Source organism: Lytechinus pictus, chromosome 18 (assembly GCF_037042905.1).
Source record: "Lytechinus pictus isolate F3 Inbred chromosome 18, Lp3.0, whole genome shotgun sequence".
In the NCBI taxonomy this organism is placed as follows: Eukaryota; Metazoa; Echinodermata; class Echinoidea; order Temnopleuroida; family Toxopneustidae; genus Lytechinus; species Lytechinus pictus.
The window spans coordinates 4,089,982-4,114,423 of NC_087262.1; the positions used below are offsets into that span (position 1 = coordinate 4,089,982).

Genomic DNA, 24,442 nt, shown 5'->3' on the forward strand with positions numbered 1-24,442 from the left:
GAGACGATGGAGTACCACAGGGAATTGTACTTAGGCCAATGCTCTTCAGATACTTTGTCCTTGTCTCTATCCAGGGTAAGTCTTGTAAAGTGTCCATACAAATACTTTTTTCTTGAATCCATAAACAAAATATTTCTTAAACATCTTGAACATCTGTATATATGAGATATGAATAGACATTTAAGGAAGTTTCGGTGTTTCCTCACTCAGATACAGTGTTGGCTCTATCGACCGTGTTACCAAATTGCTCTCAAGTATGAAATTTTTGTCGCATGTGGAACATTAAACATTACCGTTGGTGTGATGCCGAACATTAATTGGTGTAAAATAAGATGCGCCCTGAGTACCAAACATCCCATTTAAAGGAGATGAATAAACTACATATTCTGATGCTACAGTCCCACTGGCGAAGCTGATCCCAGACCGATCAAAGATATTACGTTATTTCCAATGAAAGTTCAGTCGATCTGGAGTCGGTTTCGTTGTTGTGACTGTAACACGACCGTTTCTCTTTATGTACACGGTCAAATAGGCGAACCAACCTTAGACCGATCATATCTATTACGTTATTACCAATGACAAACCATCGGTCGGTTTGGAGTCGGTTTCGTTGGTGTGACTTTAGCATTGATATGAACAGATGTATAAAACACTAAGGTAATATGCTCATCTAACATGTGAAAAGGAAGGTGATCTGGTGTTGACAACTCCTCCTAATTCTTGAATTCATTAAAAAAACGTAATAATTTACAGCAGTAACAGACGAAATACCATGGTTCATAATAACATTCACTCGTTTAATAATCAGTTGAACAAGGGAAACAAGAATTCGGATGAGGATATTGGTAGAAAGGGTTAAATAGAGGACGGAGATTCGATCTCACCGCGATGAAGAAGAAAGGTAGATGAGACAAAATCAGTCAGTGCACTGAAAATGGTTGTTTAAAAATTACATATATATAAACAACAATAAACAACAAAACGATTATTACAAAATTGGCGTTTGTATGGATTATAGACAAATTACAGTTTGAGAGATTCAAAGCAATAACAGTTTCTTATAATCTACTATAATTATAATACGAAAGATATTCCTCGTTGTCAACCTGATCAAGCTCATTATGATCATGTCACGTGCATCCACCTCCCCTCGCACTTCTTTAATTCTCTATACCTCTCTCTCCTTGTCTCTCTTTGATTTCTTTTAATATTCTGATTTCTGATTGTATCTCTTTTCCGGAATGTTTTCCATTTAATTTACTCGAATCCATATCCATATTTCCTTCTTTCATTCTTTTTTTTCCTTCCGCGCCCCCGCCTCACGTAGGATTGTTGGCCATTGCCCTTTGCTCGGGTCGAGTGTGAATTTCCAGCTTGGAGTGGGCGGGATTCGTTTAGACCACAGAGATATGCCGTATACATGGTATATCTCTCTGGTTTAAGTAAGCTTCTTTTCGAATCACTCTTACGTGCTGCATTCACACTAGCCGATAAACTCCTGTTACCATGGGCGTGTTGTGGTTCTGCCCCAGTCACACAGACGAAGGCGACTCCAAACCAACCGATGAGATGCCATTAGAAATAACGCAATGGCGTTAATACGTCTGGATTAGGTTTCGTTTGTGCGACTGCATCATTACTGTTTGAGCTAAACTTGCAAAAGATAAGAATTGGGATCAAGATTTTAAACTGTTTTCGATTTCACTGCGAATTATTACACCGAACCCGAGCTATATTGGCTAGTCAAAGCAAGTTGGTGAAAGTTGTCGCGAGAAGCATGACAAAAAAGGGGTAAGGGTTTAATTTTGAGAGACACGCCGTTGTGTGAACAGGCTCCGTGGTGTGTACATTGCATGACATCATTATAACAGTCAAATGATCTTCGTGTGTTCTCACTGTGGATGATGATAATACGGACGGTCAGTTTCTTATCACAGCCTCCATTTCTCCACTTCTGCACCCAACAAAGGCAGCATATCTGTGATTTGAATGACCCTCTTTTTACCATTCGGCGTGTCGCCCTCGACGGAATTCAAGAAAGATAGAGGAGGTAGGACGAGTGGAGTGGACCCTGCTCGACTCTTGTTAGAAACCAACAGGAGATATTGATTCTAAAGTGTGGTTTTCTCAATAACATCATAAATACTAAATCCTTCGTCCCACCATCCCACTTCTCTCAACCGCACACACGGACACACACACACACACCCCCCACATACCAGAAAAGAAACCCAAAAGACCGATAAACAGATATAAAGGGCTAAAGAATCGACGCTGAAAATAAATAATGATTGAAAGTGATAGGGGGGGGGTAGAGAGAGAGGGGGAAGGGGGAGAAGGTGTTAGAGTATATGGGTGAGGGTTTACGAGTGTATGTATGGGTTTCTTCATGCGTATGTGCCATAATGTCTATCAATAAATACATATGTGTGTGGGTGTGGGTGGAAAAGGGTGTGCGTGGAGGTGACGTGGTCAACTGGACTAAGAGTAAGGCCGAGGATCAAATCCCTGACTGAAAATGCTGAGGTTTGATCGATCGGCACTGCACTTACACTGCCTTATGCCACTGAACAAGGCATTATCTTTTTAGAATAATAATAAATGAAAATTATATGCAGGCCTAAGCATTGCTGCCAATATACTTGTCTTTTGTGTGATTATTTGCGTGTGTGAAAGTGGGTGTACATGTGTGTTGAAAGCCATTGTATATGTGGGGAGGGAGAGTGTGTGTGGGTGTGTGAGTATGTGTGGGCGCGCGTTTTTGTGTGTGGGGGTTTCAGTATTTATGAAATTCATATCCCACGAGTGGATGAAATGAATACACCTCCAACATTCTTCAACACGTCACAGCCAGCCAGCCATGAAGGTTTCTGAATTTTCGATGAAGAGGGCATTGATTTTACAAGCCGCATTCGACGCCATCGCAAAATGATCGTATGTTGATACCGATATCGACACGAAGGTGACGATCAGACCATATATTACACGCTTTGACAACGACTCTCTGTGATCATAGTCAGAATATCTGCGATAGTTTCAGCGAGAAAGATGTGAAATGCCATTGTGTCAGTTTCTTTACTAAAAGTTAAGTGGCCTTGATGACTTAGTTATTTTCTCCAACTATATGAATTACTAGACTCAAGAGCATGAGGTATAGAACCGAGGGGCCCGAGGGACACTTTTTCAGTAAACGTTTACAATATTTTTTAATAGCATCTGATTGTGTGGTATTTTTTGCATGGTCACCCCCCACTCCACTTTCGAATCAGCACCCCCCTCCCACTTTCAAAACGGTTCCGTGACCCCCGTTAGAATATTCGGGATAGCAGCTGAGGTATGTCTTCTTAGTGAATTTAAAAGTGCTCTAATAACTTCAATATAACCAATATAACATGTATAATGAAGATGAAAGGAATAATTTGATTTTATGCATCGATCATATTTCAACAATAATCTTCATAATTTATTTATCATTCGTGGATACTTTTTAAAAGATTATTATCTTATAATTTAACTGAATATGGGGAAATTAAGCCTAAAACAAAATTAAAACAGGAACTTTTCCAAATACATATAGCCCTACTTTCATACTGTTTCCATGCAGAACCATGGATGATTCGAGCATACTTTAAAGTTCCTCATAAAAAGCAGACTGAACATAATAATGAGGCCTATAGTTCAACATTGGTGACCAATACTTGTTGAAATAATACATTCCCTATGGAATACAAGACACCCATGAACTCACATTTATATGATAAAACAATATCCTGTAATACGGTTCAACAATCCTTAGATATCATACTAATACAATGAAACAATATCCCTGTGCATGGCTGCCAACAGTCCCACGTGCCCGAAATAATGCTGCACCCCAAAACCCCACCGCGCACCCCGGACCAACGTCAGCTTGTCTGTACGCATCTCCTCTCGATTGGCGTCGCGCCTATTTCCACCCTTTCCTTTTCGAAACGGTTCCTCGTCTGCGCTCAAAACGGAAGGATTCTCTTTTTCAAGCTATCACCTCCGTGATGCAGGCCCTCAAATTTACCTCGAGATCGCTAACTCTTCCTCTCCCCTTAACCAAAATATGATATCTGTCAACTTTGCCGCGTTTTTGTAATTTTCGAGAGGAAAGATTCCCAAATTATATTTGGCATACACGCTGATGAGATATGAGATAATCAGTCCAACTCTCGTGTTTGTGATCACGTATGTGTGTCTAGTCTGCAATGGATGCATGGAGGCCTATCATACACCCATCCGCAGTTGGTTTGAGATTGAAAATAGCCAACAGAACACGATTCTATATGATCACTATCTATGGTGAAGTCTAGTATATCGACCGTAAAACATTAAAGGAAACTTAGCATGATTCGATGACGAGATCTGTGCTATCGGATTAGAATCGCACAAACTTCTTAGACTTCTTAAGTTCCTCCAAAAAAAATATAGTTTCGTATTGGCTCAAAAGTATTTTGATTTTTTTTCTAAAGCACATTATTTATTGAATTATGAAAAACCGGTAAATATAAAGCGATTGCAAATTAAGATAAATTGTGGTCGACGCCATAACGGTTTTGATTTTCGAGGCTAAATAATACTTCATTTTGTATATCATTTTCAAATTTAGGTCACGTTATTCTTCATTGAAATAATAACAACCATGCGATATGAAATAAAGAAATGCATATCATTTATAAATCATAATTTTAAAAGTGAACGTTTCTCTGAGGTCATTGATGATATGGGGATTTAACAATAATTTATTTTAAAAAAACTAACCTTATTCATGCCACCCACAAAGACAGCCTTTGGATTTGCGTGGCCAACTTTTGTGACGCGCTTGTTTGGCAGATCTTGAAATAATAAGAGTGATATCAAAGATATAGGAGATGCATTAAACACCGATTTCTAGGGGAAGTTAGCAAAATCAAGGTTAATTGTCACCATAATAATCACCCTAGATCTATATCTGATACAGTTACATAAACTGAACTATGTGAAACCATGAAATCTAAACTGATAAACAATTACACTGAAGATCGCCAACATGTATAAGCGTATATGGGACTGTGTATTTTTATTGCATGGGAAAAGACCCGATATTTTGATGGAATACCATGCGCTTTTGGCTAATTTCTCAGCAATTACATGATATCTTCCAGAATCCTAGATCTAGATCTGATACAGTTACATTAACTGAACTATGTGAAACCATGAAATCTAAACTGATAAACAATTACACTGAAAATCGCCAACATGCATAAGCGCATGTGGAACTGTGTATTTTTATTGCCTGGGAAAACACCCGATATTTTGATGGAATTTTTGATGATATTTTTGGTGCTAATTTCTCAGCAATTGCATATCTTCCAGAATCCTTTGGCACATAATTTTAATTCATAGAAACTGAAATCGTTACCAGAACCGGAATTTATTTTGAAGTTTCTGTTTCTGTTTATGGTAACTCCCCTAGGAACTCGGAAGGACAACGTTTTTGCTGCATGGTAAACGCCAAGCTGGTATACAACCAATTACCTAGGAAACATTTTACGCATAGGTTAATCAGTCAAGCTGTCTGACCTAATAGACGACAGATATAACTCTCAGGCATTTTTTATCAATGTGGAGATGATGGCAGAGTGGGGATTCGAACTCACAACCTTGCGATTATGAGTCCAATGGACTACACGATCCGTTAAAGTTTGAATCATGTTGGGATTAACTGTAACATGTGTAAAAAGAACCGGACAGAAATAGAGGTTTGTGGCAGATTAGGGGAGTACAGGATCTAGTCATGAACTATCAGATCCCCCCCCCCCCTCACATTTCTTTGAAATTTTTGAAAACCTCAGAAATACGATCCCCACCTTTACAAAGCCTGAACATTCGCTTTAAAACTCATAACACGAATTAGCTCATTCTCCTATTCTCAATAAACAAAAATGAGTAATGAGTGTAAATCACTTAAAACGACAACCCACGTATTAAAAGTGATACCTGTAAATAATTAGTCATCCGCAACCATTCATCAAGGGTACATTTTCTTTTATTGTATTTTTGAAATGTTGAAAGCGGATATAAATCTCCCCCTTTACCTCGTTTTATTGATCTCATTTATTCAGCTGGAATGACAGGCGAGAACGCTATCATCATTAGTCAAGCACGATTATTATACTCCAGAATTGAGAGCGCCGATATGTTTTGGGGACGGTTAACAAAAGGCGCCTAAAAAGCATCTATGAAAATCATTCATCATTTTTCCAAACCATTAAGAGCTTTAAGCGTTAATATATATGCTGCAAGGCATGGTGGGATATCGATGCAATTTTGTGCCGTGATTTTTTTCCTCCCCATAATTCACATCAAAGCGTTGCAAATACAATGATTTTATAAATGGTCGATTGTATATTTCAAGCACTGGTTACGATGATAGGATATAGTTCTTAACCATTTTCAAAAAAAAATGAAAGGAAAATGCTCGTTGTGCTTCCTCCAACTGCTGAGTTATGATCATGTTTTATCCAGACATGATTTATTTTATCATGAAAATGATGATTTGAGATCATTACACTAATAAATATTGCTGCTTACATCTGAATGTTGTTCGACGTTTCCTTCACAGATTGAGTATATATCATGAGTATACTATAAAAAGAAGAAGAAGGGGTTTTTATTTGCTGTAAGAGTGTGTTTTGATTTCTTCCCATTTCATCATACTATATAGAAATAGTAATAATAGTCAGTTCTTTTATAGCGCATAACACATTATGAATAACGTCTCTATGCGCTTCCAATTTGATATTATTACCTTGGCTGTAGCTCAAGCAGCTTTTACGGCATTTCAAGGAATAAATTCCTGCCAGTTACCTATTCACCTCACCTGGGTTGAGTGCAGTACAATGTGGATTAATTTCTTGGTGAACGAAACTACGCCATGGCTGGGATTTGAACCAACGGCCCTCTGTTTCAAAGTCCGGAGACTAATCCACTGGGCCACAACGCTCCATCCCCTCACCCGATCGCCACCAATGACTATACTACCCCTTTTATACTCCTCTGTCAACCCCCCCCCCGCAAACACCTCATTGGAAATGCGTGCTCTTCCAATGGCTTAAATTCAATGTAAGCACATATTGTCACTAATTTCAATTCAATAAAATCATCATTATGTAAGTTACAACGCTGGGCCCACTTTTCCTCCTTTTAATGTTCAGTACGAGAACCTTCGAAACAATTGGTGTAAAAAATTGTCAGTTTGATGTAAGTACAGAAATCAGTGATCAGATTTTTGTAATTAAAAAGCAAAATTATACGATCTGCCCCCACACTAATTTCAACACCCCCCCCCTTTAAAAAACAGTCGGTTTTCTGCTTCAATAATGTCGGAAAATACCATTCAGTACTTATTCATCTAATAATGTTATTTTACATCGGAGGATAAAGTGTGATCAAACATAAAAAAAAAACAAGTAAATAGCTGACAAGAGGGGGAGGGGGGCTATCGCCGCCATGTACCCAGACTGTTACTGCCACCCCCTCTCTTTAATTAAATTCTGTTATCTTTTTTTTAAGTCACAATATCGCATGCTCTACTCGGATCCATTATACAGTAGTCGAGGGGGCCACTCTTACCCCGTCGCCAGGGGAGAAAGGGTGTCGCAAAGGGACGTTGCTCGACGAGACCAAGGAGTTTCTTGATGAGGCTTGAGTTGTGTTTGCCCAGGTAGAAACTAGCGTTCGAGTGGCATTTTTCACCTTCGTATTTATCACTTTTATGGGCGCTTTACAGCTTCCTCAATCCCACCGTGGGTTCTTGACCGCTAATTAGAAGGGTTTTATCTCATCGATTCTGCCGCAAAATGTCGAGAATTCGCGCATTTCACAGTTACTTTCCTGAAATTATACAGCTAATATCACAAGCAATCATGGCCATATGCAGATTTGATTTCTTAATAAGGGAGGGGCAAGAAAACACGATATGTCATAAAAACATATTTAATCGAGAGAGCGAAGCGGTCGGGCTCAGTACAAAGCCGTTTTGACCTATTCATGGATCCTACTAGAACCCATGACCTGTTCAAAGTATAGAAAAGGGGGATCTGGTAGAAACGTATGGACTTTGTGTGCAGTTGTTATTGTCAATTTGCTGGAGAGGGCAAGGACTCCCCCTACCCCCCCCCCCCACCCTCCCCTGCGTAGGCGCCGATTTAGTGAGATTTGTTGGTCCTCGATGGGGGAAGGGGATGAGAGGATCCTCTCCCATTGGCAGCTGTACAAAAATTTGAAAATCGACGGGGACATCCCCCACCTCCCCCCCCCCCCCCCACCATCTCCGCCAGTGACTATTATAATTATCTTCTTTGGAAAGCAAAAGCTGGGGAGCAGAGATACCCCTTTTATACTCCTGTAACCCTCTCCCCTCAAACACCACTTCGTAAGACCGTCGCCCAATCAGTATACAGGCTAAAAGTTTGGTTTCGTCCTTAATTATCAACAGATCCATGGACTCGTGAATGCTGTATGATTTTCACTCTTTGCATGCGGCATAATAATGAGAACTATGAAGATAAAAGTGAAATATTCCATGAAAGTTTATTAATGGTCATATACGTCCATACATTTTTTTGAGAATTTTGTTGAAATTCTCCTCTTCAAATTCAAATTCAAATTCAAATTTATTTATTCACTTCCATCAATTGTACATACATGAATTGTATACCATATATAAACATAACTATTTGTATACCTCTTGAAGAGGTTATAACAAGATTTCGAGAGTATGCTAAAGTCAATCCTTTGTTGGCAACTTCTAAATTCATAACAGCAAAGAGCTATCATACTGTATACAAACTATAGCTAGACAATGGATGATAATTTTCATCCTATCTGTATTTTCTCCCACTCAATTTGACGGTATAAATCTATTACCTGAGTGGGAGAAGTGCCCGCGCTGTGACATTTGTATCACACTCGCACTCAATCTTCTTATGACATTTATGACCAGACTCTTATTATTGTGTAGCAGATTGACAAGCAGCCCCTCCAATATTTTGATACTTCCCGCATAAATCTACCCCCTTTCATACCTTTCATGATATTATCACGACACCGCGTAGCACGCGATGCGACACTGCAAAATTTTGTAGCACGGCATGCATGGTAATATGAAATAATCAAATTTTTTCAGTGAGTCATTACCCTGATTGCTAATGTTTCGTATTGATGAGAACAGTTCGCGACAAACAATGATTTATACATCGAAACAAAAGGCAATTAACCGTCCACGTTTAAAACGCTCACGATTATGAAGTCCGTATTTTATGTCTATTTGTCACTTCTTCGCCCTTTCATGATTGTGTTAAAGAATATAGACAGATGCTTTAGGAAATTATGATTATGAATTATTGCTCATCCCTCGCCGGGGGACGAGGGAGACGGAGAATGGTTAAATGTGATTGGCAGTTTATTAGCTAGTTGAAGGATATCTAAATTACCGCTCTGATCATCCCGGTGTCGCATTTACCGGGCTGAAGGATAATGTAATCATGGAATAGGCCTACTCGCTCTGTTCTCACCAAAGTCAAGTGTTTGCTTTGGAAGTAAACCTCATTTCCACACCATTCGTGGGCATAATTAACAGCTAATGCATGTTCAGTGGCAAAGTACATAAAGTAATACATGCATGCGCGGCGTGCGTGAATTGTTTCCGAAATGTATTGTTTCGCGCCATATCGACAACCCTGAGTGAGATTAAATAGCAATATCCCTGCCAATACTAATGTATGTCAATACTCCCCCCCCCCCCCCGATTTACCGCTGTAATAGTCACTTTAGCCCATATACCAAAGTCCACTTTAACTTATACCATGGTCTAGTACTCTGTGTTAAAATTATGGAAAGCCGAATATGTAAAAAAAAAATGATAATAAAGAAAAAAAAATGTTTGCATTGAATTTGATTTGAATTAAAATTTTCAATGTTTTCACTGTGGTCTTCCCGCATGCTTTAACAGTGAAAAAAATATTTGAGCTGATGAATTGAGCTTGTACTAATGTCAGAAATTTGTACCATTATTGGCTATCCATAGTTAAACCACAACTTTCATGTCTTTAGACCGAAGTTTGAATCAAACCCGAGTTCAGCATACGGGCTTTTGAGTTTTAATTCCTTGCATAATCATAAGGCAGCGAATGCTATCGCAACCCTTTATCTTACCATGCTTACGGTTTACGATTACTTTGTCTACTTTTCTTTTACATCGATTATCTCACTCCTTATGTTTTTATTTCAAATCATTAGATTTCTTTGATAAAACTTTCACCGACCACACCTCAAAATGTCAATTATCGACATCTACTTTTAATTTGTCAACACATTTTCTAAATCATGTTAGATGCAGGAAACGGTTTTTTAAATATGAGTTAGATCTTGATACACGAACGAATACTGACAATCGTCTTAATTTCGGCCATCTAAGTAATAATAATAAGTACTTGTAAATGTTTTGATTACCAATTTGAACTGACAATTAATCAAAAGTTATAAAGTTATTCCAATTACAAATGTTAATGGATTCATATTACAAATTTTAATAGCAAGATTCAACCCCGTGATATCATTTCCTCTTCGAGGCAATACATTTATGAAGATCTAATTGCTTTAGTCAAGGTTTTGAATGAAATATCAATACAAAGTGATTAAAGGTAGAGTGTAGTTCGTAAGAAGGTTGATACTAGACGAGAAACAAAGCATGCATTCGTCTGAAGGTGGTTTTGAAGTGTCGTAAGGATGGAAAAGAGTTAAATTGTAATTGTGTTGAAAATGTGTATAGTGGGTTTACTATTGAATGAAACCGAGAGACAAGATCGACAAAAGTAACTGATTATTTAGAAGGACTTATTGTATATTTTATTAAATGATCCAAAAGCGAAAAACGATCCGATCCTCAAATATGACAGGCTTGAGTTGACTATTTGGAAATGTTCAAATCTGTATTGCCCAACAACTCCCAGATCCGAATGTAATAGTAAGAATGACAAACGATCGTGTTATGGTTGTTAATGTTATAAGGCCACCGCACACCTTACGACTGTCAGCGATCCGATTTTGGAACAAAACGTAGTAGAATTTGTTGCTAATATTGAAACATGGAATATCTTACTGTGTAATGTTCTAAATCATCGCACGAATCCCTATGTTCAAATCTGTGAGTATGCTATCATCCTTCTTAGAATAAAAGCGAATTTACTATCTAGTCGTAATGACGTCATAGCAGTCCCACGATTGGCTACGATTTGAAACTAATTTGGCCTTTACTCCAAAATAAAGGCTTGCAATCTTTCATAATGATTATATTAGTATTCTTTCAATTAATCTAAACCTCAAACAAAATAATATTTTCCATTCACAATTTCAGAAAATGAGCAAAATGCGATCTGTTCCAAAATCGGATCGCGGACAGTCGTAAGGTGTGCGGTGGCTTTAGATGTTAACTTGTTAGCGTAATATGCTAACAAGTGTATGCAACACTCTAAAAAACTGAAACGATCAACAATTTAAAGGTTGGAAGAGTGACATCCTTTTATAAATGTTACATTTACAACTTGAAATGATTCGACCCAACACATTTGTTGAATTCAGCTTTAAGGGAGGTTGGGTATAACACAAAAAAAGGTTTACCCAATATTGAGTAAAATGGGAACATGAATGCTAGTTGGGTAAAAAGATACCAAATATTTTGTAAATTTTACGCGATGTTGCGTCGAAATAGCCCCATATGGGGTAAAAAATTATTTAAAAAAATACCCAGCAAACATGTTCCCTTTCTATCCAATATTGGGTAAAATTTTACTTAGTGTTTTTAGAGTGAATTTGAAGATTTTCACTCCTACAACCTTTCAATTGATGATTTAACATTTCATTTTTTAGAGTGAATTTAAACTATCACTGGCCATCAATACAGGACTGAGTAGGATGGCCATCACCGATGTTAAAATCCCAACAAAATGTCACAGACACCGTGCTAGATTCCCAGGGTAGTCAAATTTCGATTCGTTCTTTCTTTATTAGAACGGCCCTTGTGTTACAGTCACATCAACGAAATCAACTCCAAACCCGATCAAATATATTACGTTATGTTAAATCACATCTTTGTCATCTTGATGTTGGAGGTGATTATCACTGTATTGCCCAATGCAGACATTTCGATAATCCCCGTACCAATTTGATTGACAAGATAACAGACGTAATAACAGATTTCATTAAAACAATGATGTGTTTTTGTTAGCTCCCAAAGGAATGGATATAATTAAAATATGCATAAATGGAATAAATAAAATGTATGATTTGCGATCCACGTATAGTAATAACATGGCCTCAAATTAAATCTGACAAGAAATTACAAATATTTCACAAATTATATGATATGCAGTTGATAATTAGAACGACATATAACGACGGGGTGATAATTGTTATGTTATGAATAATCATGCCCTGTAGATTGACAGCTAGTCGAGAATCATACAGTTTCTGACAGCATATAGCATTTTTGTTTCTGTTTTTGCTTTGTTTTGTTATGTTTTCCCCCTTTTTTCGTTTGTTTGATTTGTGACCATGTGTATTGTTAGAAATATTAATTGATAACTTTTGTTTAATAATTTCAAAAAAATTGTTAAGTTGAATCCTTTTAATAAAATAGAATAAACCTGTTTTGTTCGTGCGACTGCGACTTGATGATTTCAAAAGCTCAGGGGGGGGGGGTCAAAGCATTATCGTATCTCATGTCAAAAATCGCTAGTGATGAGCATATCATTGTTTCGTTAAATTGAGCAGACACAATTATTTGACCTGTTTATTGCAATATCTGTAAGATCCGGCCGGTAATTAGGAAAGGTATTGATTTAGTTATGATTTTTTTTTTATCTTTCTTTGCATTCTTAAAAAAAACCTAACCACTCAGAATGCGTTTCCCTCCTCCTCTTCCTCGCAAAGGAAGTAGAGGAACGGTCATCAATGACAACGAGCGAGATATCAAGATGATATCACTCGAAGTCCGCTTCGCGCTCAGAGGGAAACGCTTCGACTCCTCATCGTGGTTAGGTGTGGGGACACTAGTGTGTCGTAAGAGAACGATACATACTATAGAAATGATCCCTAAAAGTATGATCTTGACCAAATTCTACCCTTATGCAATATATAACCAAAAAATAACCATAAAGAATGACGGTTACTAAACATATTTCATTTGAAAACTTGCTGATTGTTTTTAAGTAAATGATCGCTATACTTTATCTTAGAGTTGATTATACTCAGAATAGATTTATCTAAAAAATAAATATCATTACCATGTGATCTAGATCGCTATTTAGAGTAAAATGAAGTTAATCATGAACAAAGTTGCGTGTAAAATCAACGGAGAATCATTATGATGAATATTCATGATGATTTATTCATGATTTGTTCATGTGACTGCGACAAATTGGTGATTTCAAAAGCTCAAGGGGGGGGGGGGGTCAAAGCTTTACCGTATCTCATGTCAAAACTCGCTAGTGCTGAGCATATCATTGTTTCGTAAAATTGAGCGAAAACTTAAATCATTTGGCCTGTTTATTGCAATATTTATAAGATTAGATCCCGATTATTAAGAAGGATGTGGATTTTGTAATTTTCTTGATCTTTCTTTGCATTCTATTAAAAAAACTAGCCACTCAGAATGCGTTTCCCTCCTCCTCTTCCTCGCAAAGGAAGTAGAGGAACGGTCATCAATGACAACGAGCGAGACATCAAGATGATATCACTCGAAGTCCGCTTCGCGCTCAGAGGGAAACGCTTCGACTCCTCATCGTGGTTAGGTGTGGGCAGTGGCGTATATACCGTGGGTCACGGCATTGGGGGGGGGGCACCAGCAAAAATTTTGAGTCACTTAAAGACCGCGCGAAGCGCGCTCAGTTGCCAGGTATACTGACATAATAGAGACATTTTTAGGACAGTGCCATTAAACGGATATGTATCTCACTGATCACATAATGCGAGCGCGAAGCGCGAGCTGAAATTTTTTGAAATCCAGACATAAAAAGGACATTATAAGCAAATTTTTGTAATCATAATACATACCTGACCATCTAAACAAACAATGCGAGCGCGAAGCGCGAGCTGAAATTTTTGTATATATTGATGCCAAACAGGGACATTTTAAGGACTATATTTTAGGAATGCATTAAGAGTATACATATCTCACCATAGTCATCTATTGTGAGTGCCAACCTCTTGCTGATTTTGTTAGAATAATATACATCTAAACACACAAAGCACTTTTTGTAGTCATTGTAATCATGGTTAATATACGCATCTCACTAATCAAATATTGCGAGCGCGAAGCGCGAGCTGAAAATTTAGGAAATTCAGACCTGAAGAGGGACATTTTAAGGCTTGTTTGTAGGAATTCACGAAGATCATACGTATTTCACTAACAAAAATATGCGAGCGCGAAGCGCAAGCCTAAATTTTTGCATATATTGACCCCAAACAGGGATATAAGGACTATTTTTTAAAGGAATCCATTAAGAGTACATATCTCACCATAGTCATCTAATGCGAGTGCCAAGCGCATGCTGATCTTGTTAGAATTACGGCGTCGTGTAAAACTATTGTGTAGACAAGTGTGTAACAATCCATTTGATAGAGGCCTCAGGCAACAATATTACACCATGAAGAAAAGGTTGAAAAGAAGATTAAAAGAAATTGTACGTAATAAGAGAAATCATATAATTGACAAGCTAGACAATCTTCAAAGTGAGAACCCTAAACTTTATTGGGATCTGATTAACGACCGAGAAAAACTGCACACTGATAGAAAAAGTCCAGTAAATAACATACAACCAAAACGGTGGTTTGAGTATTTTAAAGAACTCATGAATCACAAACCCCTACTTTCAAAAGATCAAAATGAAATTAAGAATCGTGTAAATAACCCAAAACTGCAGGACACGTTTTCATCTCTTGATTTTAAGATCACTCCCAATGAAGTGTTAGAGTGTATTCAAACTTTGAAGAGAAAGAAAGCCCCAGGTAATGATGCTATTTTGAACGAAATGTTGAAAGCTGGAAAATTTATGTTGTCACCAGTTTTGTCAAAGGTATTTAATTTAATCCTTATCAGTGGTCATTTTCCCGATAATTGGTCAGTAAGCCTCATAAAGCCTCTTTACAAAAGTGGGTCAGTTTGCGATCCCTCAAATTATCGAGGGATATCCCTCTCAAGTTGTCTTGGAAAGGTTTTTTGCTCAGTTCTAAACCGTCGCTTGGTATCATTTCTAGAAGAATATAGTCTCAATACAGCCAATCAGATTGCTTTTAGAGCAGGTTATAGAACGTCAGACCACATGTTCGTTCTAAAAACTATTCTTGATAAATATATAAGATGTAAAATAAATGATAACTATAATAAATTATATGTATGCTTTGTAGACTTAAGAAAGGCTTTTGACAACGTTTGGAGGGATGGTCTCTGGTACAAACTACTAGAACATGGAATTGGTGGAAATTTCTTAAGAGTCATCCGTGACATGTATTCAAAATGTAATGTATCGATCAAATTAGACGAAGGTGTTACCCCATATTTTCATACTAATATTGGAGTAAAACAGGGTTGCGTAATTAGTCCAACTTTATTTAAGTTATTTGTAAATGACATAACTAATATGTTTGATACATCAGTAAGCGATCCAGTAACACTTTTTGATAAAGAACTAAATTGTATAATGTATGCTGATGATCTTGTTATTGTGTCGAAATCCCCTAAAGGTATGCAACACTGTTTAGATAAATTCACCGCATACTGTAAATCCTGGATGTTAAACATAAATGTATCTAAGACTAAGATTATGGTGTGCTCAAAATCAGGGAGATCGAACGAAGGGGTTTCATTTGAAATTAATGGAGAAACACTATGCACTGTTAGGGAAATGAAATATCTTGGTATTGTTTTCGCAAATAATGGATCACTTAAAGTGGCCGCAAGGGATTTAGCTGATAAAGCGAGAAGAGCATTGTTCAAATTGTACAAATCTTTTGGTTCCTATACTCCTAGCACTAAAACCTTGTTGCATCTTTTCGATGCAACGATACAACCGATATTACTTTATGGATCTGAAATTTGGGGTACTAATGTTATAGACATGGAAAAAAAATCTACAATTAATGGATGGGAAAACAGGGCTATATTTTAAACACGAATCTGAAAAGGTGCACATTCAATTTTGTAAATATATTCTTGGGGTAAACCGCAAATGCAGTAATTTAGCAGCGACAGCTGAAATCGGTAGATATCCAAAAGTCATCCAAATTGCCATAAATATACTGAAATATTGGATTCGAATACGTAATATGGACGAAGATAGTTTGGTTTACAAAGCTTTTGTAGAAAATGTAAGTCTATTGAATAACGGAAACAATTGCTGGCTTAAGACAATTCAGGATATTTTTAACATACTAGATATTTGTCGGAAAAATGACACCCCCATACTTGATCCAGAAAATATACCAATTTCCCAAAAAGAATTTATTACAATATGCAAAACATCATTGGAAAGAAGATTTGACGAACAATTTGAATTGGATTTATTTAACGACAGGGACACTAGGGAAGGAAATAAACTAAGAACTTTTAGGCAATTCAAATTCAATATAAGAAAAGAAAATTATTTATATTCAATACACAATGTCAATTTGAGAAAAAATATAACCAAGCTCCGACTGAGCGCTCATAATCTACCAATAGAAACAGGAAGGTACAAAAGACCGGAGAAGATACCACCTAACCTGAGATTTTGTGAAGATTGTAATTTGAATTTTGTCGGGGATGAGTTCCACAATATAATGAAATGTAACAAATATAAAGATTTGCGTAAAGATTTTTTTGAAAAGATAATTACCTTCAATATTAGGTTTACTGAAATGGAGTGCTAGGAAAAATTTATCTACATCATGAAATTGGAAACTGAAGCCAAGATTAAATTGTTTTGTTCTTTTATCCAAAACATAATTGCTATTAGGGGTGATTTCTAAGTACTAAAAATATAAACCGGTAAACACTTTGAAGTAATATATTCGCAATATTTTTACACAATGAATTTACATGTAATGCCATTCTTTTCATTCTTCCTCTCTTTCCCGCTCTCTCCATTTTTGAACTTCTTCCCTCTTTGTTTCCCTTTCCTCTTTCACTTTCTTTATGTTTTCTTTATCTTTTCTTGGATATCAGTCTCTATATTCATTGTCAAAATATTTATCCGAATGATTCCTATGTTTATTGTGTATATTTGTATATAATTTACAAGTTGTTTCTTTTTTCTTTTTTTTTCTTTTTGACGAAATACTATTTTGTTTTTGTTTATTTGCTTATATTCCTTGCATTGTATATTTGTCTTGTATCATTTTGTACTTCTTTTTATGAACAAAATACTGGCAATTGCCAGTGAAGTTCTAATAAATTCAATTCATTCATTCATGTAAATGACATATGAAGCACTTTTTGTAGTCATTGTAATCATGATTATCATATACACATCTCACTAACCAAATGATGCGAGCGCGAAGCGCAAGCTAAAAATGTTTGATATTCAGATCAGAAAAAGGGACATTTTAAGGACTGATTTTGGGAATTCATGAAGAACAGACATATCTCACCAATCCACGAATGCGAACGTAAGCACGGACAGGAAATGGTTTATATTAAGACTTTAAAATGGGGCAATCACTTTAAGTAGTCATGAAATAGAAGCATATGTCACTACATAAACAATAATAATTCGAAGTGCGAGGAAATATATTTGGTGTATATTGACTTGAAAACGGGAGGTTTTAGTAAAACAGGATTATATATCTTGTAAAACAGACAATGCGAGCACCAGGAAAAATGAAGACATAGGCCCTGCGCAAATTATGTTTCATACAGTTATAATTTGTTTTAAATGTAATATAACATAACATAATTATAACATAATATAACATTATAATAACAATAATTTCTTCTTTCCCCACTACGTTTCTCTCCCTTTCTCCCTCTTTTTCTCCTTTTCCCCGTTTTTTTTTTTTTTTGGCCAGCCGATTGGGGGGGGGGGGGGGCACGTGCCCCCCCCGTAGTTACGCCACTGGGTGTGGGGACACTAGTGTGTCGTAAGAGAACGATACATACTATAGAAATGATCCCTAAAAGTATGATCTTGACCTTGAGCATCCTTATGCAATATATGAGCAAAAAATAACCATAAAGAATTACGGTTATTAAACATATTTCATTTGAAAACTTGCTGATTATTTTTAAGTAAATGATCGCTATACTTTATCACAGAGTTGATTATATCCAGAATAAATTTATCTAAAAAATAAGTATCCTTACAGTGTGATCTAGATCGCTATTTAGAGTAAAATGAAGTTAATCATGAACAAAGTTGAGTGTAAAATCAACGGAGAACCATTATGATGAATATTCATGATGATTTATTCATGATTTGTTCATGTGACTGCGACAAATTGGTGATTTCAAAAGCTCAATGGGGGGGGGGGGGTCAAAGCTTTACCGTATCTCATGTCAAAACTCGCTAGTGCTGAGCATATCATTGTTTCGTAAAATTGAGCGAAAACTTAAATCATTTGGCCTGTTTATTGCAATATTTATAAGATTAGACCGATAATCAGGAAGGATGTGGATTTTGTAATTATGTTATCTTTCTTTGCATTCTATTAAAAAATTAACCACTCAGAATGCGTTTCCCTCCTCCTCTTCCTCGCAAAGGAAGTAGAGGAACGGTCATCAATGACAACGAGCGAGATATCAAGATGATATCACTCGAAGTCCGCTTCGCGCTCAGAGGGAAACGCTTCGACTCCTCATCGTGGTTAGGTGTGGGGACACAAGTGTGTCGTAAGAGAACGATACATACTATAGAAATGATCCCTAAAAGTATGATCTTAACCAAAAACAATCCTTATGCAATATATAAGCAAAAAATAACCATAAAGAATGACGGTTACTAAACATATTTCATTTGAACACTTGCTGATTATTTTTAAGTAAATGATCGCTATACTTTATCACAGAGTTGATTATAATTATTAAGAATAAATTTATCTAAAAGATAAGTATCCTTACAGTGTGATCTAGATCGCTGTTTAGATTAAAATATAGTTAAACATAAACAAAGGTGCAAAGTTGCGTGTAAATCAACGGAGAACCATTATGATGAATATTCATGATGATTTATTCATGATTTGTTCATGTGACTGCGACAAATTGGTGATTTCAAAAGCTCAATGGGGGGGGGGGTCAAGGCTTTACCGTATCTCATGTCAAAACTTGCTAGTGCTGAGCATATCATTGTTTCGTAAAATTGAGCGAAAACTTAAATCATTTGGCCTCTTAATTGCGATATTTATAGAATTAGATCCCGATAATTAAGAAAGATGTGGATTTTGTAATTTTCTTGATCTTTCTTTGCATTCTTAAAAAAAACTAACCACTCAGAATGCGTTTCCCTCCTCCTCTTCCTCGCAAAGGAAGTAGAGGAACGGTCATCAATGACAACGAGCGAGACATCAAGATGATATCACTCGAAGTCCGCTTCGCGCTCAGAGGGAAACGCTTCGACTCCTCATCGTGGTTAGGTGTGGGGACACTAGTGTGTCGTAAGAGAACGATACATACTATAGAAATGATCCCTAAAAGTATGATCTTAACCAAAAACAATCCTTATGCAATATATAAGCAAAAAATAACCATAAAGAATGACGGTTACTAAACATATTTCATTTGAACACTTGCTGATTATTTTTAAGTAAATGATCGCTATACTTTATCACAGAGTTGATTATAATTATTAAGAATAAATTTATCTAAAAGATAAGTATCCTTACAGTGTGATCTAGATCGCTGTTTAGATTAAAATATAGTTAAACATAAACAAAGGTGCAAAGTTGCGTGTAAATCAACGGAGAACCATTATGATGAATATTCATGATGATTTATTCATGATTTGTTCATGTGACTGCGACAAATTGGTGATTTCAAAAGCTCAATGGGGGGGGGGGGGGTCAAGGCTTTACCGTATCTCATGTCAAAACTTGCTAGTGCTGAGCATATCATTGTTTCGTAAAATTGAGCGAAAACTTAAATCATTTGGCCTCTTAATTGCGATATTTATAGAATTAGATCCCGATAATTAAGAAAGATGTGGATTTTGTAATTTTCTTGATCTTTCTTTGCATTCTTAAAAAAAAACTAACCACTCAGAATGCGTTTCCCTCCTCCTCTTCCTCGCAAAGGAAGTAGAGGAACGGTCATCAATGACAACGAGCGAGACATCAAGATGATATCACTCGAAGTCCGCTTCGCGCTCAGAGGGAAACGCTTCGACTCCTCATCGTGGTTAGGTGTGGGGACACTAGTGTGTCGTAAGAGAACGATACATACTATAGAAATGATCCCTAAAAGTATGATCTTGACCTTGAGCATCCTTATGCAATATATGAGCAAAAAATAACCATAAAGAATTACGGTTATTAAACATATTTCATTTGAAAACTTGCTGATTATTTTTAAGTAAATGATCGCTATACTTTATCACAGAGTTGATTATATCCAGAATAAATTTATCTAAAAAATAAGTATCCTTACAGTGTGATCTAGATCGCTATTTAGAGTAAAATGAAGTTAATCATGAACAAAGTTGAGTGTAAAATCAACGGAGAACCATTATGATGAATATTCATGATGATTTATTCATGATTTGTTCATGTGACTGCGACAAATTGGTGATTTCAAAAGCTCAATGGGGGGGGGGGGGGGGGTCAAAGCTTTACCGTATCTCATGTCAAAACTCGCTAGTGCTGAGCATATCATTGTTTCGTAAAATTGAGCGAAAACTTAAATCATTTGGCCTGTTTATTGCAATATTTATAAGATTAGACCGATAATCAGGAAGGATGTGGATTTTGTAATTATGTTATCTTTCTTTGCATTCTATTAAAAAATTAACCACTCAGAATGCGTTTCCCTCCTCCTCTTCCTCGCAAAGGAAGTAGAGGAACGGTCATCAATGACAACGAGCGAGATATCAAGATGATATCACTCGAAGTCCGCTTCGCGCTCAGAGGGAAACGCTTCGACTCCTCATCGTGGTTAGGTGTGGGGACACAAGTGTGTCGTAAGAGAACGATACATACTATAGAAATGATCCCTAAAAGTATGATCTTAACCAAAAACAATCCTTATGCAATATATAAGCAAAAAATAACCATAAAGAATGACGGTTACTAAACATATTTCATTTGAACACTTGCTGATTATTTTTAAGTAAATGATCGCTATACTTTATCACAGAGTTGATTATAATTATTAAGAATAAATTTATCTAAAAGATAAGTATCCTTACAGTGTGATCTAGATCGCTGTTTAGATTAAAATATAGTTAAACATAAACAAAGGTGCAAAGTTGCGTGTAAATCAACGGAGAACCATTATGATGAATATTCATGATGATTTATTCATGATTTGTTCATGTGACTGCGACAAATTGGTGATTTCAAAAGCTCAATGGGGGGGGGGGGGGTCAAGGCTTTACCGTATCTCATGTCAAAACTTGCTAGTGCTGAGCATATCATTGTTTCGTAAAATTGAGCGAAAACTTAAATCATTTGGCCTCTTAATTGCGATATTTATAGAATTAGATCCCGATAATTAAGAAAGATGTGGATTTTGTAATTTTCTTGATCTTTCTTTGCATTCTTAAAAAAAACTAACCACTCAGAATGCGTTTCCCTCCTCCTCTTCCTCGCAAAGGAAGTAGAGGAACGGTCATCAATGACAACGAGCGAGACATCAAGATGATATCACTCGAAGTCCGCTTCGCGCTCAGAGGGAAACGCTTCGACTCCTCATCGTGGTTAGGTGTGGGGACACTAGTGTGTCGTAAGAGAACGATGCATACTATAGAAATGATCCCTAAAAGTATGATCTTCATCAAATTCCACCCTTATGCAATGTATAAACAAAAAATAACCATAAAGAATGACGGTTACTAAACATATTTCATTTGAAAACTTGCTGATTGTTTTTAAGTAAATGATTGCTATACTTTATCTTAGAGTTGATTATACTCAGAATAGATTTATCTAAAAAATAAGTATCATTACCATGTGATCCAGATCGCTTTCTATAGTAAAATTAAGTAAAGTATAAACAAAAAGGCGAAGTTGCGTGTAAATCAACGGAGAACCATTGATGAATATTCATGATGATTAGTCTGCATACAAGACTTTTGATATGCAAGCTATCTTGACCAAAAATAAATCCCTGCATTTGTCATTTTATAGTCTCAAATCGCATTATGTACAACTAAAATGTATTCGTTTATTTTATTTCAAATAGAAATAAAAAGTAATGAAGGTGTTAATACGCTCAGAAATAGCAGACTGCGATAGCTGAATCATGAATATTCATTAATTGTTTAGTCTTTATCACCAAACTTTATCAAGTTCTAAATGATGATGTTTCGATTATTTTCATGTGAATTCAACATGTATCACGTACTCGTAGCATGCGACAAGCTTCAGGATTTCCTTAATTCTAATACAAATGAAAATAACATTATTTACCGAAATTCCTGTGATAGAATTTCACTCCTCTCGTTCAAAAGGTCTTCGATGCGCTGATGATAGACTAATAAATATGCATGAGTTAAGATTAGTCTTGATTTCCAGACGTCAGTATCGTTGTACGCAGTAAGGCCATTCGCACCAACGAAAACGACTCCAGACCGATCAAAGCTAATATGCTCATACGAATGATACAGGCGTGTACTCAGGGGGGGGGGGGGTTACGGGGATTTACCCCCCACCCTCAGATTATTTTGAAATCTTTTTCCTTTTTTTTTTGCTTGTCAATTTTGTTTTGGTGTAAACCTTTCTTTTTCTTTTTTGGGGGGCTTGTCAAATTTTCTTCGGGTGAAAACCCCCTTTTTTACTTTTCAAAATTTCATTCAACTCGAACCCCCCCCCCTTAAAAAAAAAACTTCGTACACTACTGCAATGATATATTGGTCGGTTCGGAGTCGAACTGTGGGTGAGACTGTCGCATTACCTATTTAGTGTGTGTCGGGGGGGGGGGGGGTGGGGCTCCAAAATAAAAATTGCCTAGAAATAGAGTGTAGTGAAGCCCATCGGGTAGGACTCATGTTAAACGAGGACATTGTGCTCGCGCCAAAGGCTTTTGTGTCTTTACAAGCAGTATCCCATGATCCTGATACAGTCTGCATGGACATACCTTAACAGTCTGCTGGGACATACCTTCAATTTTTAGCACAGTGCTTAATGCAGAGTCTAGGTAGTAAGACTAGATTCGCACATTGTACTGTGGATGCTTAACTGGCCTTCATTGATTTCTATTATTGTTTGAGTGTCAAATTTGAGTCTGTGCTTGCAGACTTCGTTCCTATACTACGCCATGCACAGGCATATTTTATCGTGAATTTATAATGTTCATGTCATGAAGATTGGCCTACTTACCTAGCTTACTCTTAAGATCAAATAGAATGCAAACATGAATATGTGATATGATTGAAAGGGGGTGGGGGTATCAATATCATCAATAGGCTTGATACATGACAATCGTGGAAGAATAGGAAATCATTTTCCGTACAACATGTAAAAGTTACGGATCTATCTCTAAATCAAGCATCTAGTGAGCTAATTTTTTTTCATAAAACTTGGTATTAAGTTTGGAAGCAGTCAAAGGGACTATTGTATTATATTGATTAAAGCCACTCGAAAGAGGTTTGAATGAGAGGATATGATGCTCCATACAGGCGGGGGCCGTGGAACGATTTTGAAAGGGGGTGACAATACAAAAATCACGACTAAATGGTCATTTTCACGTTTTTGTACACGTTTAGAGAAAAAGTGGGGGCTGAATGCCCCCCTCCCAGCCACCACCCCTGGTTCCGCGGCCCCTGTAATTTAAGCAAATGTCAATAAGCATGACAATACTGTCAATAAAAATAGGACTCTTGTGCCCGTTGATGTCCTATGTATACCTCGATTTTGTCACCCTCTTTTTTATCATAGATCTATACTTTCACGAAAGATTTTCGAATTGAAGTTCAACGCTCCCTTCGTGAAAGTATATGTGGAAATTGCCCAAGACTTCTCCTTGGTCTTTTGTCATTCACCGATCAATAAAACACAAGAAAGAAAGACAAATCCTTTTCTCATTTTTACTATTCTTCAGCTCACCCTCATCAAGGGCAAACCAAATCAGCGATCACGACCGTTTTCTCTCCTTTCTCAAATCCATACCCGTCTTTTCCTCTTTTTGTGTTATATCTGAAAATATACACCCAAGATTGGAGTTGCAAGTGACAGTTATATAGGGTGTGATGGGAGC

The 24,442-nt window shown here is 36.8% G+C and overlaps 6 non-coding genes and 2 pseudogenes across 6 annotated transcripts; all 8 read right to left on the bottom strand.

Annotated features, from left to right (window-relative positions):
- Positions 1-12,955: 12,955 nt before the first annotated feature.
- Positions 12,956-13,174, bottom strand: LOC129282325 (small nucleolar RNA U3). Its single transcript, XR_008586592.1, has one exon. It is a non-coding gene; the product is annotated as a small nucleolar RNA U3 (small nucleolar RNA).
- A 533-nt stretch (positions 13,175-13,707) lies between these two features.
- On the bottom strand, positions 13,708-13,953 carry LOC135157569 (small nucleolar RNA U3; annotated as a pseudogene).
- A 4,187-nt stretch (positions 13,954-18,140) lies between these two features.
- Positions 18,141-18,229, bottom strand: LOC135157570 (small nucleolar RNA U3; annotated as a pseudogene).
- Positions 18,230-18,758: 529 nt separating this feature from the next.
- LOC129282311 (small nucleolar RNA U3) lies at positions 18,759-18,977 on the bottom strand. The gene has a single exon (XR_008586580.2). It is a non-coding gene; the product is annotated as a small nucleolar RNA U3 (small nucleolar RNA).
- A 542-nt stretch (positions 18,978-19,519) lies between these two features.
- On the bottom strand, positions 19,520-19,738 carry LOC129282326 (small nucleolar RNA U3). Its single transcript, XR_008586593.2, has one exon. It is a non-coding gene; the product is annotated as a small nucleolar RNA U3 (small nucleolar RNA).
- Positions 19,739-20,284: 546 nt separating this feature from the next.
- LOC129282327 (small nucleolar RNA U3) lies at positions 20,285-20,503 on the bottom strand. The gene has a single exon (XR_008586594.2). It is a non-coding gene; the product is annotated as a small nucleolar RNA U3 (small nucleolar RNA).
- A 533-nt stretch (positions 20,504-21,036) lies between these two features.
- Positions 21,037-21,255, bottom strand: LOC129282313 (small nucleolar RNA U3). The gene has a single exon (XR_008586582.2). It is a non-coding gene; the product is annotated as a small nucleolar RNA U3 (small nucleolar RNA).
- A 545-nt stretch (positions 21,256-21,800) lies between these two features.
- On the bottom strand, positions 21,801-22,019 carry LOC129282322 (small nucleolar RNA U3). The gene has a single exon (XR_008586590.2). It is a non-coding gene; the product is annotated as a small nucleolar RNA U3 (small nucleolar RNA).
- Positions 22,020-24,442: the final 2,423 nt, after the last annotated feature.